General features: G+C 42.5%; 1 long non-coding RNA gene across 1 annotated transcript in view; it reads left to right on the top strand.

Annotated features, from left to right (window-relative positions):
* The window catches only part of LOC117530265, a 32,421-nt gene extending 17,082 nt beyond the window's left edge, over positions 1-15,339 (top strand). The window contains exon 4 of the long non-coding RNA XR_004566274.1: positions 15,198-15,339. This is a non-coding gene — a long non-coding RNA (uncharacterized LOC117530265). The remainder of the gene's footprint in view (positions 1-15,197) is intronic.
* The last annotated feature ends 384 nt before the right edge of the window (positions 15,340-15,723 follow it).

Raw genomic sequence — 15,723 nt, forward strand, 5'->3', positions numbered from 1 at the left:
GCATGCACCACCAGAGGGCACGAGAGATGATACAACTAAAGCCTGATTGACACGGCAAGATAATTAGGCCAATATTGGACCCGATCTTCCCCTTCCGACAATCTTAAGGACGCCCCGACAATCGTGATGACGCTAAAGATAAGCTTATTAGATATCCCTGCCCTGTGTGGTGTTTAAGAGCGCTCTGATCTGCTCTGAATGACATCAGGAGCGCTTCAGTTGCAATTCTGGGATATTAAACATGTTGGATTGTCTTGGCCTGATATCACAGTGTGTGTTGTCCTCCGACCACAAATGAGCATGCAACCTGCTAAATGTGACGTGTAGTCAATCAGAAAGCGAGGTGACGGACGCACAGAGCGGAAAATAAAATCAAACAGCTGTTCTGACTTACCAAATCAATTTTATTTATATAGCGCCAAATCACAACAAACAGTCAATCAATCAATCAATCAATTCAATCAATTTTATTTATATAGCGCCAAATCACAACAAACAGTTCCCCAAGGCACTTTATATTGTAAGGCAAGGCCATACAATAATTACGTAAAAACCCCAACGGTCAAAACGACCCCCTGTGAGCAAGCACTTGGCGACAGTGGGAAGGAAAAACTCCCTTTTAACAGGAAGAAACCTCCAGCAGAACCAGGCTCAGGGAGGGGCAGTCTTCTGCTGGGACTGGTTGGGGCTGAGTGAGAGAACCAGGAAAAAGACATGCTGTGGAGGGGAGCAAAGATCAATCACTAATGATTAAATGCAGAGTGGTGCATGGGGCCTCTACTGGTGGTTGGCTCTCACTGCAGTATTGTATCACTTCCTGTTCCCGAGCACAGCGGTGTTTTGCTGTATCTGTTAGCTGTTTAATCTGCGCAGTTAGATTGATCTAGTTACCTAGATAACGATTTGTTTCACAGTGTAATCTTCACGTGCCTTAACTAAAGCACTCCCTCTGCTGAATCACCTCTAAATTATTTACACATTATTCACTTTGTGTGTTTTTAGGAATCCGCTAGCTTAGCGCAGCTACTAGCTCTTAGCCGGTTTAGCATGGCGGCTTCTCCTGTCTCTCCCGCACTTTTTTGCTCTGGGTGTGAAATGTTTAGTTATTCCTCGGCCTCCTTTAGCAGTAATGGTACTTGTAATAAGTGTAGCTTATTCGTAGCTTTGGAGGCCAGGCTGGGCGAATTGGAGACTCGGCTCCGCACCGTGGAAAATTCTACAGTCGCCCCAAGGCGCTTTATATTGTAAGGCAAAAGCCATACAATAATTACAGAAAAACCCCAATGGTCAAAATGACCCCCTATGAGGAAGAAACCTCCAGCAGAACCAGGCTCAGGGAGGGGCAGTCTTCTGCTGGGACTGGTTGGGGCTGAGGGGAGAGAATCAGGAAAAAGACATGCTGTGGAAGAGAGCAGAGATCAATCACCAATGATTAAAAGCAGAGTGGTGCATACAGAGCAAAAAGAGGTGAATAAAAAGAAACACTGGGTGCATCATGGGAAACCCCCCAGCAGTCTAAGTCTATAGCAGCATAACTAAGGGATGGTTCAGGGTCACCTGATCCAGCCTCAACTATAAGCTTTAGCAAAAAGGAAAGTTTTAAGCCTAATCTTAAAATTAGAGAGGGTGTCTGTCTCCCTGATCCGAATTGGGAGCTGGTTCCACAGGAGAGGAGCCTGAAAGCTGAAGGCTCTGCCTCCCATTCTACTCTTACAAACCCTAGGAACTACAAGTAAGCCTGCAGTCTGAGAGCGAAGTGCTCTATTGGGATGATATGGTACTATGAGGTCCCTAAGATAAGATGGGACCTGATTATTCAAAACCTTATAAGTAAGAAGAAGAATTTTAAATTATATTCTGGAATTAACAGGGAGCCAATGAAGAGAAGCCAATATGGGTGAAATATGCTCTCTCCTTCTAGTCCCCGTCAGTACTCTAGCTGCAGCATTTTGACTTACCAGAAAGTCCGGTGGTCGCGCTGTCTCCACTCCTTTAAAGAACGCCTTTTCTTTTTCCTTTTATATCGTTTTTTCCCTCTGTTTTAAATAGTCCAGAAACTATCGTCGTCTGTTTACTCTGAAGTCATGTTTAATCATGAGAGATTTTGCAAGATTTCCTGTCTGACCTGGGAATGTTCGTGTGTGAAATCTGTTCGTGTGTGGTGTGTTGACTTCACCGTGTGGCTGAACGCCACACACTGTATGACCAAAACTGTTAGATCTGTGATTTATTTATTTATTTATTTTTTCAATCTCCACGTGTGTGGTCTGTCAGATTTTGGAAACCTGCAGATAATTTTAAAATGCTGCCGTGTGAACCAGGCATTAAGGTGCAGGGACCTGGCGAGAGAAGATGGCAGCAGTTAGCATCGAGTTTTGAGCCCGAGTCAGTAAACACCGGAGCAGATAAAGATGAGTGCTCGGAGACGAATTTAGCTGAGATTACATTCTGTGATATAGAGGAAGAAATTGAGCTTTGACACACCCGTAGTACCAGTTTTGACTGTGCAGGGGCACCCCTGACAAGACAGTCGGACACCGCGTGCCCTGCCTGCCCACAGTAAAAACACAGGCGACCCTGCGACACTGACGTTCCTCCATGGACAAATGGGTGCGACCCAGCTGCATGGGTTTATCCATGGAGTTGTGAGGAGAGCTGGTGCCAAGATGGCTCAGGATGGTGACTTGTGCAGGTGGCGTGGTGGAACGCTGAGCTGAGAGGTGGGGCTCCCGTTGAGACAGGTCTGCCAGGCGATGGTCGCTGCGGATGGCGAGAGAAGTAAGCTCATCCAGCTCTTTGGGGAGGTCAATGGCAATGAGCTGGCTTTGAATATGGTTGGAGAGACCCTGGAAGAACACGTCTCGGAGGGCGGCTGGATTCCACTCAGTCTTGGATGCCAGGATGTGGAAGTTGATCACGTAGTCGTCGACTCGTCTGTTTCCTTGCTTGAGCATCATTAGCGATTGTGCAGCTTCACACCCTAAGGATGTATGCTGAAAAACTTGCTGGAAGGCAGACGTGAAGGCTTGAAGAGAGCCACATGAAGGTGACTGTCTGCTCCACTCTGCTGATGCCCACGCTGCAGCCTGGCCGATGGGGTGAGTTATCATGAATTCCTATCACCCTTATCACCCTTTCAGACAGAAACATTACTGACATGAACTCAAAATGAAGTTCACATTGGGCGATAAAAGGTTTGACGTCTCCGTACTCCCCGGAGAAATGCTCAGGTTGTGACAGCTGGTTGCACAAAACAGGCGCAGCTGCAGATGCCGGCTGGGCTGCACTCAGTCCCGGAAGTGGTTGACTGATATTGCGGGAAGTGAGTCGGTACAGGCCTGATGAGTTAACTTAGCAAGAAGTTGCTCCATAAGTGAGGTCACTGTGGACATGAACGAGTCTTGACGCTTGGCAAGGTTGCTGAACCTGGAGCTCAGAGCAGTAAGATGGTCTTCTTGTTGCGCCAGCTGATGGCTATGATGGCGTACCGCCAGCTGGAAAACATTTGAGTCAACTGCGTCCATTGTTGGCCAGATCGTTCTATCAGGTTATGTGAACAGATGTCTGGACACAAATGCAGGACTCAAACTCGCAGCTCTGAATTTTAAGATCATTTACAGTACTGGTTGGAAATGCAGAGTCCGGTACACAAAAAGGCAGTCCAATATCAACAAATAAATAAACATCGGGCGATAAGGTGTGGTCAAAAAGACAGACAGGTGGTCAAAAAAAAAACCCCAACATGGCTATCAGGACTTGGAACAAACATGAACAAACAGAGCTGGATGCAAAGCATAGAGCACAATGATCTGAGGGAGAAGTAGGGCAACCAGTGAAGCTTTTATACACCCTGGTGATGAGCTACAGATTGGAAACAGGTGTGTGGAAAACTCCAGAACAGGGTGTGGCCCAGACAGTGTGCACTGCCCACTAGGGATGAGCGAGTACACCACTATCTGTATCTCTTCAACCATCTAAATTATCTGTATCTGTACTCAGAGTTGGCAGTGCCTAAACTGGAAGTGGGTGTGGTTTAACAAGAAATGGGCGGGGTTTAAACCAGTACATTATTTTAAGCCTGAAATTGATATGGGTTGATCAGAAGTTGCTATATTTATTGTTTATTTGAAAACTGTTTACAGAAAAGCCTCAAATTTGAGATTCAAATAAATGATTTTGATCACAAAAGTAAGAGAACTATTTACAGAACAAGGTTTTTTATGAACTCAGAACATGAATATTCTTAAGTGTTTCGGCTGCTAGCCTCAGAATTGAGATTCAATGTTTTTGATCACAGTAGTAAAGGAACTATTTACAGAACAGCCTCAAAATTGAGATTCAAGTCAAAGATTCAAGTAAAAAGTAAGAGACCTTCTTACAGAACAAGTTTTTTTATAAACTCAGAACATGAATATTCTTAAGTGTATGAATGAATAACGGAACAGCCTCAGAATTGACATTCAGTATAGTAGGAAATAATGAACTAAGTGTGCATGAACAAGAGTTCATACTCAACACAACTTCTTTTTTTTTAATGATCAAACTGTGATTTATTTTTTTCCAATTATTTGTTTTTACTACCTATGCAGCCGATCTGCTCTGTGTCAGCCTGATCCCATCAGATCTCAGAAGCTAATCAGAGCAGGATCTGATTAGTACTTGGATGGGAGACCTCTTTGGAATACCAGCGGCTGTGTGTGTTTCTCCAGGTAAAATGAGTTGCGTCAGGGCATCCGGTTTAAAACTTGTGCCAATTACCAATGCGGATCAGGTTGTATCCGCTGTGGCGACCCCGAACAAAAACGGGGAGCAGCCGAATGAACAACATATATTTTTACTACCTAACATTCTTGGCATTTTTTTACACACAAAGTTAAACGATGTTGATTAAGGTGTGTGTGTGTGTGTGTGTGTGTGAGAGAGAGAGAGAGAGAGAGAGACTGAGGGAGAGAGAGGTTCTAAGACTGTTTTATTTAATGATCTGTGTAAACTTGGTGATTCATGCAAACATCCAGTGATGGCAAACAGGGAAATAATATGTCAGCCTTGTTCACTGTATTCTTCTGAAAAGCACCGCGTTCAGTACGAGCAAAGTTTTCCAACTGACTGTATATCACCAGCCAAACAAATGGTTAAAAAATAAAAACCCTGACCGGAGTGGAGGCAGTGACCGACACAACACGAGTTGTTTTCAGCTCTGTCTTGTCAAATGCGCCGCGTACGTTATGAAACAAATTCACCAAGTAACTTTAAATGCCATACAAAACAAAATAGAGGTGAATTGAAGAAAACCCAAGGAGTGCTGAAGAGAGCAGCAATGTGAGCTCGAGTCAAGCCAAGCACAAATTTCCACACTTTACATAAAACATTTTTTTCTACCCAGACATGTATGGGTTCATTAGAAAGAGCAATTAAAGGGCTTTAAAACAAGCCTACTTTTATTAAAATCTGTTAACAAGTATCGACAATAGGGAGAAAAGCAGCACAGTTTGTCATAATTTCCCCAAATTTCCGCATTTTACATAAAAGTTTTTTTTTTTTTCACCCACACATGCATAGGTTCATTGGAAAGAGCTTTCAAAAGGCTTTAAAACAAGCCTACATTTATTAAAATCCGTTAAGAAATACTGACGCTAGTGCAAAAAAGCGGTTAGTTTATTATTGATGATCTGCACATCTCCACCCTTAGTAATGGCGCCTTCCTGTCCTGAGCGACGCTAATAGATTGAGGTGCGCATGTCCATTCCAGGTCTATATTTCCATGGCTGCAGAGATGTGTCTGTGTAGGGAGGGGTGGGTGCTGTGAGTGACTGGCCAATCACAGTGTGTGAAGACAGTCAGTTAACTAAACTTGGTGTCAGATCAGTGACAAAACCCACTCATGTAAAAAAAAAAAAAAAAATGCATTCACGCGTAGATATTAACTGAGTGTGAGCAAATAATCGCTCTGCGCGCAAATTATCTGTGCGCACGGTAATGTTACTAAGCAAACCTTACATACACAAATGTCTGTTTTTTTTTGTTTTTTTTTTTAAGGCAAAACCAAACATTACTCACTGGAGAAATAAGTTTAAACTTAATAAGTCTCTATTATTGATTGAATCCAATAATTAAATAATTTAAAAGTAGTTACTTTTGTTGACACATTTGATTTGTAAATGTTTGGTTGCCCTATATTTTCTTTTATTATTTGTAAATCATATTCCCTTATGTTCATATATTTGTATTTTCATGTATGCAGCATTTCAGGATTTTGTACTGGACATGTTTTGTTTGGATTTGATTCATAAATAAATAAGTTGTTATTATTTAAAAAAGGAGATGCTGTTGTCACCTTCAGGGAGGTGATGGCATCATGGTTTGCACGTGGAAATGATTGTTGTACAGAAGCTTCAGAGATCTGTCGATGAGATAGATGATGACTCAAGTGAAGTTTGAAGCAGAAAGGAGATGATAATCGCTTAACGCCGTTGTCTCCGATTGACTTCCGCGTCAGAGGAGGCCTGTCAATCAAACATCGCTCTCCAGAGACGGCCAATCACAGCAGAGTCAGTGCCGACTCTTTTCCCTCCCCCATAGTGCCATAAACTTCATGCAAGTGAGCAGAAATCAAGTTCGAGTGGGCGGGGGGAGCGCTGGTCCTCGCGCGCACAGATTGTTTGCGCGAGTGGGGTTTTGTCAGTGATCTGACACATAGCCAATCAGGATTTTCCTTCAGCACGAGCACAGATATTCATGAGTTTTACTCGGATCGTGCTTGTCAAAAATGCTTTATCCGTACCGGATACTCGTCTCAAATGAGTATCCGGCTCAACCCTACTGCCCACCACCAAGCACCAAACGACAGACAAGAGAGATGGGGAAAGACAAAGCCCAAGCAGGAAAAACCCAACAAGATAAATTACTTAAAAGCCATCACTTGACCCAGCTATCTTAGCTAATTAGAGGCCAATCTCCAACCTTCCTTTTCTCTCAAAAATTCTTGAAAGGGTAGTTGTAAAACAGCTAACTGATCATCTGCAGAGGAATGGTCTATTTGAAGAGTTTCAGTCAGGTTTCAGAATTCATCATAGTACAGAAACAGCATTAGTGAAGGTTACAAATGATCTTATGGCCTCAGACAGTGGATTCATCTCTGTGCTCGTCCTGTTAGACCTCAGTGTAGCTTTTGATACTGTTGACCATAAAATTTTATTACAGAGATTAGAGCATGCCATAGGTATTAAAGGCACTGCGCTGCAGTGGTTTGAACCATATTTATCTAATAGATTACAATTTGTTCATGTAAATGGGGAGTCTTCTTCACAGACTAAGGTTAATTATGGAGTTCCACAAGGTTCTGTGCTAGGACCAATTTTATTCACTTTATACATGCTTCCCTTAGGCAGTATTATTAGACGGCATTGCTTAAATTTTCATTGTTACGCAGATGATACCCAGCTTTATCTATCCATGAAGCCAGAGGACACACACCAATTAGTTAAACTGCAGGAATGTCTTACAGACATAAAGACATGGATGACCTCTAATTTCCTGCTTTTAAATTCAGATAAAACTGAAGTTATTGTACTTGGCCCCACAAATCTTAGAAACATGGTGTCTAACCAGATCCTTACTCTGGATGGCATTACCCTGACCTCTAGTAATACTGTGAGAAATCTTGGAGTCATTTTTGATCAGGATATGTCCTTCAATGCACATATTAAGCAAATATGTAGGACTGCTTTTTTACATTTGCGCAATATCTCTAAAATTATAAAGGTCTTGTCTCAGAGTGATGCTGAAAAACTAATTCATGCATTTTTTCCCTCTAGGCTGGACTATTATATATAATTCATTATTATCAGGTTGTCCTAAAAGTTCCCTGAAAAGCCTTCCATATTGGCCTCTCTTCATTGGCTTCCTGTTAATTCTAGAATAGAATTTAAAATTCTTTTTCTTACTTATAAGGTTTTGAATAATCAGGTCCCATCTTATCTTAGGGACCTCTTATAGTACCATATCACCCCAATAGAGCACTTCGCTCTCAGGAGAGGAGGCAGAGCCTTCAGCTTTCAGGCTCCTCTCCTGTGGAACCAGCTTCCAATTCGGATCAGGGAGACAGACACCCTCTCTACATTTAAGATTAGGCTTAAAACTTTCCTTTTTGCTAAAGCTTATAGTTAGGGCAGGATCAGGTGACCCTGAACCATCCCTTAGTTATGCAGCTACAGACTTAGACTGCTGGGGGGTTCCCATGATGCACTGAGTGTTTCTTTCTCTTTTTGCTCTGTATGCACCACTCTGCATTTAATCATTAGTGATTGATCTCTGCTGTCTTCCACAGCATGTCTTTTTCCTGATTCTCTCCCCTCAGCCCCAACCAGTCCCAGCAGAAGACTGCCCCTCCCTGAGCCTGGTTCTGCTGGAGGTTTCTTCCTGTTAAAAGGGAGTTTTTCCTTCCCACTGTCGTCAAGTGCTTGCTCATAGGGGGTCGTTTTGACCATTGGGGTTTTGCTGTAATTATTGTATGGCTTTTGCCTTACAATATAAAGCGCCTTGGGGCAACTGTTGTTGTGATTTGGCGCTATATAAATAAAATTGACTTGATTTGATTTGAGCCAGCCATCCACCATCTTTGTACTCCTCATAGAAGCTGTGTGATGACATGCGCAGTGTGAGTGTCCAATCAGAATTGGTTCACCGTCACATGGTTTTTCAATCGTAGGGCAGATTTACCTCACGTGGTAAAGCAAAGATCATTTTTAGCAGTAATGAAGAAGAAGAATGCCTTTTATTGTCATTATATGATGTACAACGAGATTAAAAGCCAACTCCATAATGAGTGCAGGCAAGTAAGAAGAAAAGCAGCAATATCAAATAATAAGTGTCAAATATATACATATATATATATATATATATATATATATACGATGTAAACATTAGAAGGTAAGGTGCACGGTCCTGGATGGTATGTACATTGCAAAATAAGTATGGTATTATATACATTGTTAAAAATTATAAATATTGCACATTATTGGATGGAATGTTGCACATTATCACTGGTGTATGTAGGAATTCAGGATGGTTACTGCTTTGGGAAAGAAACTGTTTTTGAGTCTGTTTGTTCTGGTCTTAATACACCTGTAACGCTTCCCTGAGGGCATCAGGTCAAACAGTTCAAAGCCAGGGTGGGAGCTGTCTTTAGTGATGTTTAGGGCTCTGCTAAGGCAGCGGGAGCTGTAAATGTCCATCAGGCAGGGGAGAGGGCAGCCAATGATCTTTTGGGCTGTCTTTACGACTCTCTGGAGCCTCTCCCTGTCTGCAGCAGTACAGCTGCCGTACCATACTGTGATGCAGTATGTCAGCAGGCTCTGAATGGATGCTCGATAGAAGGTCAGCAGCAGGTTGGAGTCTAGCTTGTGCTTCCTGAGGACTCTCAGGAAGTGTAGCCGCTGCTGAGCCTTCTTGGTGACTGCTGTGATGTTCACAACCAGGAAATATCATCAGCGATGAAGACACCGAGAAACTTGAAGGTGTGAACCCTCTCCACACGCTCGCCATTGATGAAACAGGGAGCTGGGTCGGTGCTGTGTTTCCTGTAGTCAGTGATAATTTCCTTTAGAGCCCGACCGATATGGATTTTTTGAGGCCGATAACGATATTTAGATGAAAAATACAGATAATCGATAAATCGGCTGATTTGCCGATAGCCGATAAATGAGCCGATATTTTTTTTTTTTTTTTAAATGAATAAAATGTTCTTTTTTGGACCCTTAACAAAAAAGGTATGAGCTAAAAGCTGAAGCTTTGTCCTCATATTGATTAACTTTATAACAGAGAAGAATTTTCAAGTTCAAAAAATGCAAAAATGCAATTGGAGCAGTTAGAGCGCTATTCAAACGGGCCAACTAGTAAGATATCACTCCTGAAAACGATCTTTGCCATATTACGTGAGGCTTAATAAAAAGCGTGAACGACTCAATAAAGCACATTTGACACATTACTACACTCAACAAAAATATAAACGCAACACTTTTGGTTTTGCTCCCATTTTGTATGAGATGAACTCAAAGATCTAAAACTTTTTCCACATACACAATATCACCATTTCCCTCAAATATTGTTCACAAACCAGTCTAAATCTGATAGTGAGCACTTCTCCTTTGCTGAGATAATCCCTCCCACCTCACAGGTGTGCCATATCAAGATGCTGATTAGACACCATGATTAGTGCACAGGTGTGCCTTAGACTGCCCACAATAAAAGGCCACTCTGAAAGGTGCAGTTTTGTTTTATTGGGGGGGGGGGATACCAGTCAGTATCTGGTGTGACCACCATTTGCCTCATGCAGTGCAACACATCTCCTTCGCATAGAGTTGATCAGGTTGTCAATTGTGGCCTGTGGAATGTTGGTCCACTCCTCTTTAATGGCTGTGCGAAGTTGCTGGATATTGGCAGGAACTGGTACACACTGTCGTATACGCCGGTCCAGAGCATCCCAAACATGCTCAATGGGTGACATGTCTGGTGAGTATGACGGCCATGCAAGAACTGTGACATTTTCAGCTTCCAAGAATTGTGTACAGATCCTTGCAACATGGGGCCGCGCATTATCCTGCTGCAACATGAGGTGATGTTCTTGGATGTATGGCACAACAGTGGGCCTAAGGATCTCGTCACGGTATCTCTGTGCATTCAAAATGCCATCAATAAAATGCACCTGTGTTCTTCGTCCATAACAGACGCCTGCCCATACCATAACCCCATCGCCACCATGGGCCACTCGATCCACAACATTGACATCAGAAAACCGCTCACCCACACGACGCCACACACGCTGTCTGCCATCTGCCCTGAACAGTGTGAACCGGGATTCATCCGTGAAGAGAACACCTCTCCAACGTGCCAAACGCCAGCGAATGTGAGCATTTGCCCACTCAAGTCGGTTACGACGACGAACTGGAGTCAGGTCGAGACCCCGATGAGGACGACGAGCATGCAGATGAGCTTCCCTGAGACGGTTTCTGACAGTTTGTGCAGAAATTCTTTGGTTATGCAAACCGATTGTTTCAGCAGCTGTCCGAGTGGCTGGTCTCAGACGATCTTGGAGGTGAACATGCTGGATGTGGAGGTCCTGGGCTGGTGTGGTTACACGTGGTCTGCGGTTGTGAGGCTGGTTGGATGTACTGCCAAATTCTCTGAAACCCCTTTGGAGACGGCTTATGGTAGAGAAATGAACATTCAATACACGAGCAACAGCTCTGGTTGACATTCCTGCTGTCAGCATGCCAATTGCACCTTTCAGAGTGGCCTTTTATTGTGGGCAGTCTAAGGCACACCTGTGCACTAATCATGGTGTCTAATCAGCATCTTGATATGGCACACCTGTGAGGTGGGATGGATTATCTCAGCAAAGGAGAAGTGCTCACTATCACAGATTTAGACTGGTTTGTGAACAATATTTGAGGGAAATGGTGATATTGTGTATGTGGAAAAAGTTTTAGATCTTTGAGTTCATGTCATACAAAATGGGAGCAAAACCAAAAGTGTTGCATTTATATTTTTGTTGAGTGTATATAAACTGAGTTAATCAAACTGAGTTGAACTGAAACAGGAGAAATATGGGGTGAATGTAATCGCAAAGTTATTACAAACAACATCCTTATAAACTTGTATGCTTTTGTCAGCCAATCAGTGCAGCGTGACGGCGAACTACAGGGGCCGGTGAGGAACACATTTAAGCAGAGGTGTAAGCAGCTCTCAGTTGAATGGAGTCAGAGCTCCATCTACTGGAAAAATGGTGCAAGGAAATTTTACATTGCCGACACAAACATTATTTCAGTAACTGTTCTGTTTATGAGAAATTATCGGCATTCTATCGGCAAAATTTCAGCCGATAGTGAGTACTTGGAAAAGGGCTTATACAACCCCTAGCATAAATTATGGAATCACCGGCCTCAGAGGATGTTCATTCAGTTGTTTAATTTTGTAGAAAAAAAGCAGATCACAGACATGACACAAACTAAAGTCATTTCAAATGGCAACTTTCTGGCTTTAAGAAACACTATAAGAAATCAAGAAAAAAAGATTGTGGCAGTCAGTAACGGTTACTTTTTTAGACCAAGCAGAGGAAAAAAATATGGAATCACTCAGTTCTGAGGAAACAAATATGGAATCACCCTGTAAATTTTCATCCCCCAAATTAACACCTGCATCAAATCAGATCTGCTCATTGACATTGACCCTATGCCATGACATTGACCCTATGTGTCTTTTTGCAAGGAATGTTTTTGCAGTTTTTGCTCTATGGCAAGATGCATTATCATCTTGAAAAATGATTTCATCATCCCCAAACATCCTTTCAATTGTCCAAAATATCAACATAAACTTGTGCATTTACTGATGATGTAATGACAGCCATCTCCCCAGTGCCTTTACCTGACATGCAGCCCCATATCATCAATGACTGTGGAAATTTACATGTTCTCTTCAGGCAGTCATCTTTATAAATCTCATTGGAAAGGCACCAAACAAACGTTCCAGCATCATCACCTTGCCCAATGCAGATTCAAGATTCATCACTGAATATGACTTTCATCCAGTCATCCACAGTCCACAATTGCTTTTCCTTAGCCCATTGTAACCTTGTTTTTTTTCTGTTTAGGTGTTAATGATGCCTTTTATTTAGCTTTTCTGTATGTAAATCCCATTTCCTTTAGGCGGTTTTTTACAGTTCGGTCACAGACGTTGACTCCAGTTTCCTCCCATTCGTTCCTCATTTGTTTTGTTGTACATTTTTCAATTTTTGAGACATGTTGCTTTAAGTTTTCTGTCTTGACACTTTGCCTTCCTTGGTCTACCAGTATGTTTGCCTTTAACAACCTTCCCATGTTGTTTGTATTTGGTCCAGAGTTTAGACACAGCTGACTGTGAACAACCAACATCTTTTGCAACATTGCGTGATGATTTACTCTCTTGTAAGAGTTTGATAATCCTCTCCTTTGTTTCAATTGACATCTCTCGTGTTGGAGCCATGATTCATGTCAGTCCACTTGGTGCAACAGCTCTCCAAGGTGTGTTCACTCCTTTTTAGATGCAGACTAACGAGCAGATCTGATATGATGCAGGTGTTAGTTTTGGGGATGAAAATTTACAGGGTGATTCCATATTTTTTTCCTCTGCTTGGTCTAAAAAAGTAACCATTACTGACTGCCCCAATCTTTTTTCTTGATTTCTTATAGTGTTTCTTAAAGCCAGAAAGTTGCCATTTGAAATGACTTTAGTTTTGTGTCATGTCTGTGATCTGCTTTTTATCTACAAAATTAAACAACTGAATTAACATCCTCCAAGGCCGGTGATTCCATAATTTTTGCCAGGGGTTGTATCAGCCGATAATATCGGCCAGCCGATATATCGGTCGGGCTCTAATTTCCTTGGTTTTCTTGGTGTTCAGTGCAAGGTTATTCTCTGAACACCAGGCTGCCAGCTTCAGGACCTCCTCTCTATAAGCTGTCTCATCACCCTTAAGCCCCTGTCACAGTAGCGTATTCGTAGAGCTGCTCATTATGGGGTTGTGTTTCATTTAAATACGCCCGAAATATGCGCGTAACCTTTAACAGTGTTCGTTCATACTTGCAGCTGCATGTGTTCGCATTTTAATGTGCACACAGTCATGTGTGCCATGCTGCACCAGTTTGTGCTATTTTCTGCCTCTGTGGAAGTGCGCTCTGTTCTCTACTGCATGGTGCGGTGCAGCTCAAAAACAGAGTCAATTAACATTATTATTTATTTATTTATTTATTTATTTATTTTTGGTCTTGGTGGATCACTTTCATTGTGTCCAGATGCTGCTGAGTCTGGCTGTGGTAAAGGCTGCCCTGACCGAAATGCTGTGACTTGTTAAACTGGGAGAGAGCGCTTTTATTGATCTGTGTGTGTGTGTGTGTGTGTGTGTGTGTGTGTGTGTGTGTGTGTGTGTGTGTGTGTGTGTGTGTGTGTGTGTGTGTGTGTGTGTGTGTGTGTGTGTGTGTGTGTGTGAGAGACACACACAGAGAGAGTGAGTGAGTGAGAGAGAGAGAGAGAACCGTGCACAGTACCGTGTTGAAGCATGGGCGGGCTCACAATAGCGGACAGTAGCACGGCGCTGCGTGTACTCGCGTGAAGGCTCCATGCTGTGCTGTACACCGAAGAAAATTAAACATGTTTAATTTCTTCCATCCTACGCATGTAGCCCTCAACATACTGCTGCATATTGAGAAAAAAAACTCCTCGTGAAGTGGGCGGAGAGATGCTCATTACAGCGTAGACGATACGCTGTAATGAACAGCTCTACAAATACACCACTGTGACAGGAGCTTTAGACATGAGTCCGACCACGTTGGTGTTACTAGTTGGCCCGTTTGAATAGCCATCTGGCTGCTGGCTCCAATGCGCCCTGCGCCATTACGCACAGCATTCAGTGAAAGTGAACAGAGAGAGGGCCTCTCATAGAATGTCACGTGCTCAAACAGTGTGTGAGTTTCAGAGATGCTCCACTTGTCATTGCCTGTGAATGTTACTGGATAAGCTGTGGCAAGCTCTCTCGCTCCGGCTTAAAGCACTGTTTACCATATCAATGGAGTGAGGGGGGAGGGGCCACTCCTCAAACTGAATGAGCTTCAAAGTGTGAAAACTGCTTTCAGTGCAGCCACAGTTAACACACAGTCAACTTCATAGATGTAGAAGTTTGTGATGTGACTTTTGTGTAATAGCAGACAAAAATTACTTTGAGATGAAGAAAAACAAAACGCATAGACCATTTTGTATATATTGTTCAGAATGTGCATTTGTGTTTGTTAGAACCGTTTTTGTACAGTCTTTTACAGAAGACCCCAAATTACCTTTATAAAGTGTCAAAACAGTTGTTTGTTATAGTTTGCTGTGTGTTTTGAATGAATGTGTGTGGAAAATTATTTCCGCTTTACTTTTTCCTTTCTTATTTCTGATTGTAAACCTTTATTACACTCATAAAACACCACTATAGCATATATATTCTGAAAATATAGGTTGTCCTGAAAAAAAGGGACATAAAACTTGATTATGGGATGCAGGGAGAGCTGTTAACAGCAATAATAAACCATTTATGCCAGGCAAGTGAACTGTCCAAAAATGCCCTCGGACCCCAGAGGGTTAGTAAGTGTTGTTCTAACATTTATTGTTAATTTGTTTCTTCACAGACTTACAACTGTTGGTGATTCAAGAAGAAAATTTCCCTGAACACCAGGAATGGAATCTGAGTGTTGAGCAGGAGGACATTAAAGAAGAGAAGCTGTGGATAAGTCAGCAGGGAGAGCAGCTTCAGCAGCTGGAGGAGGCAGATCTCACCAAGTTTGGTTTCACTGCCGTCCCTGTGAAGAGTGAAAATGATGATGAAAAACCAGAGTCATCACAGCTTCATCAAAGCCAAAGTGACAAGAGCACAGAGGCTGCAGCTCATCTGTACACACAACACTGACAACAGGAGCTGATGAAGAGGACGATAGAGGACCACAACCAGCCAGCAACTCAGGTCCAAACAGTCATTTACAACCAGATACCAGTGGCAGGAGTTCAGACAGTTCTGGAACTGAGAATGATAATGGTTATGACTGGAAACAGACCAGAGAACTTCAGTCAAATTTTAGCTGTCAAAAAAATACCAATTTTGTTAATTCAGGCAACACTGATGAGAAACAGTCTAAAGACTGTAAATATGGAAAAACG

This window comes from Thalassophryne amazonica, chromosome 18 (genome assembly GCF_902500255.1).
Source record: "Thalassophryne amazonica chromosome 18, fThaAma1.1, whole genome shotgun sequence".
NCBI lineage: Eukaryota > Metazoa > Chordata > Actinopteri > Batrachoidiformes > Batrachoididae > Thalassophryne > Thalassophryne amazonica.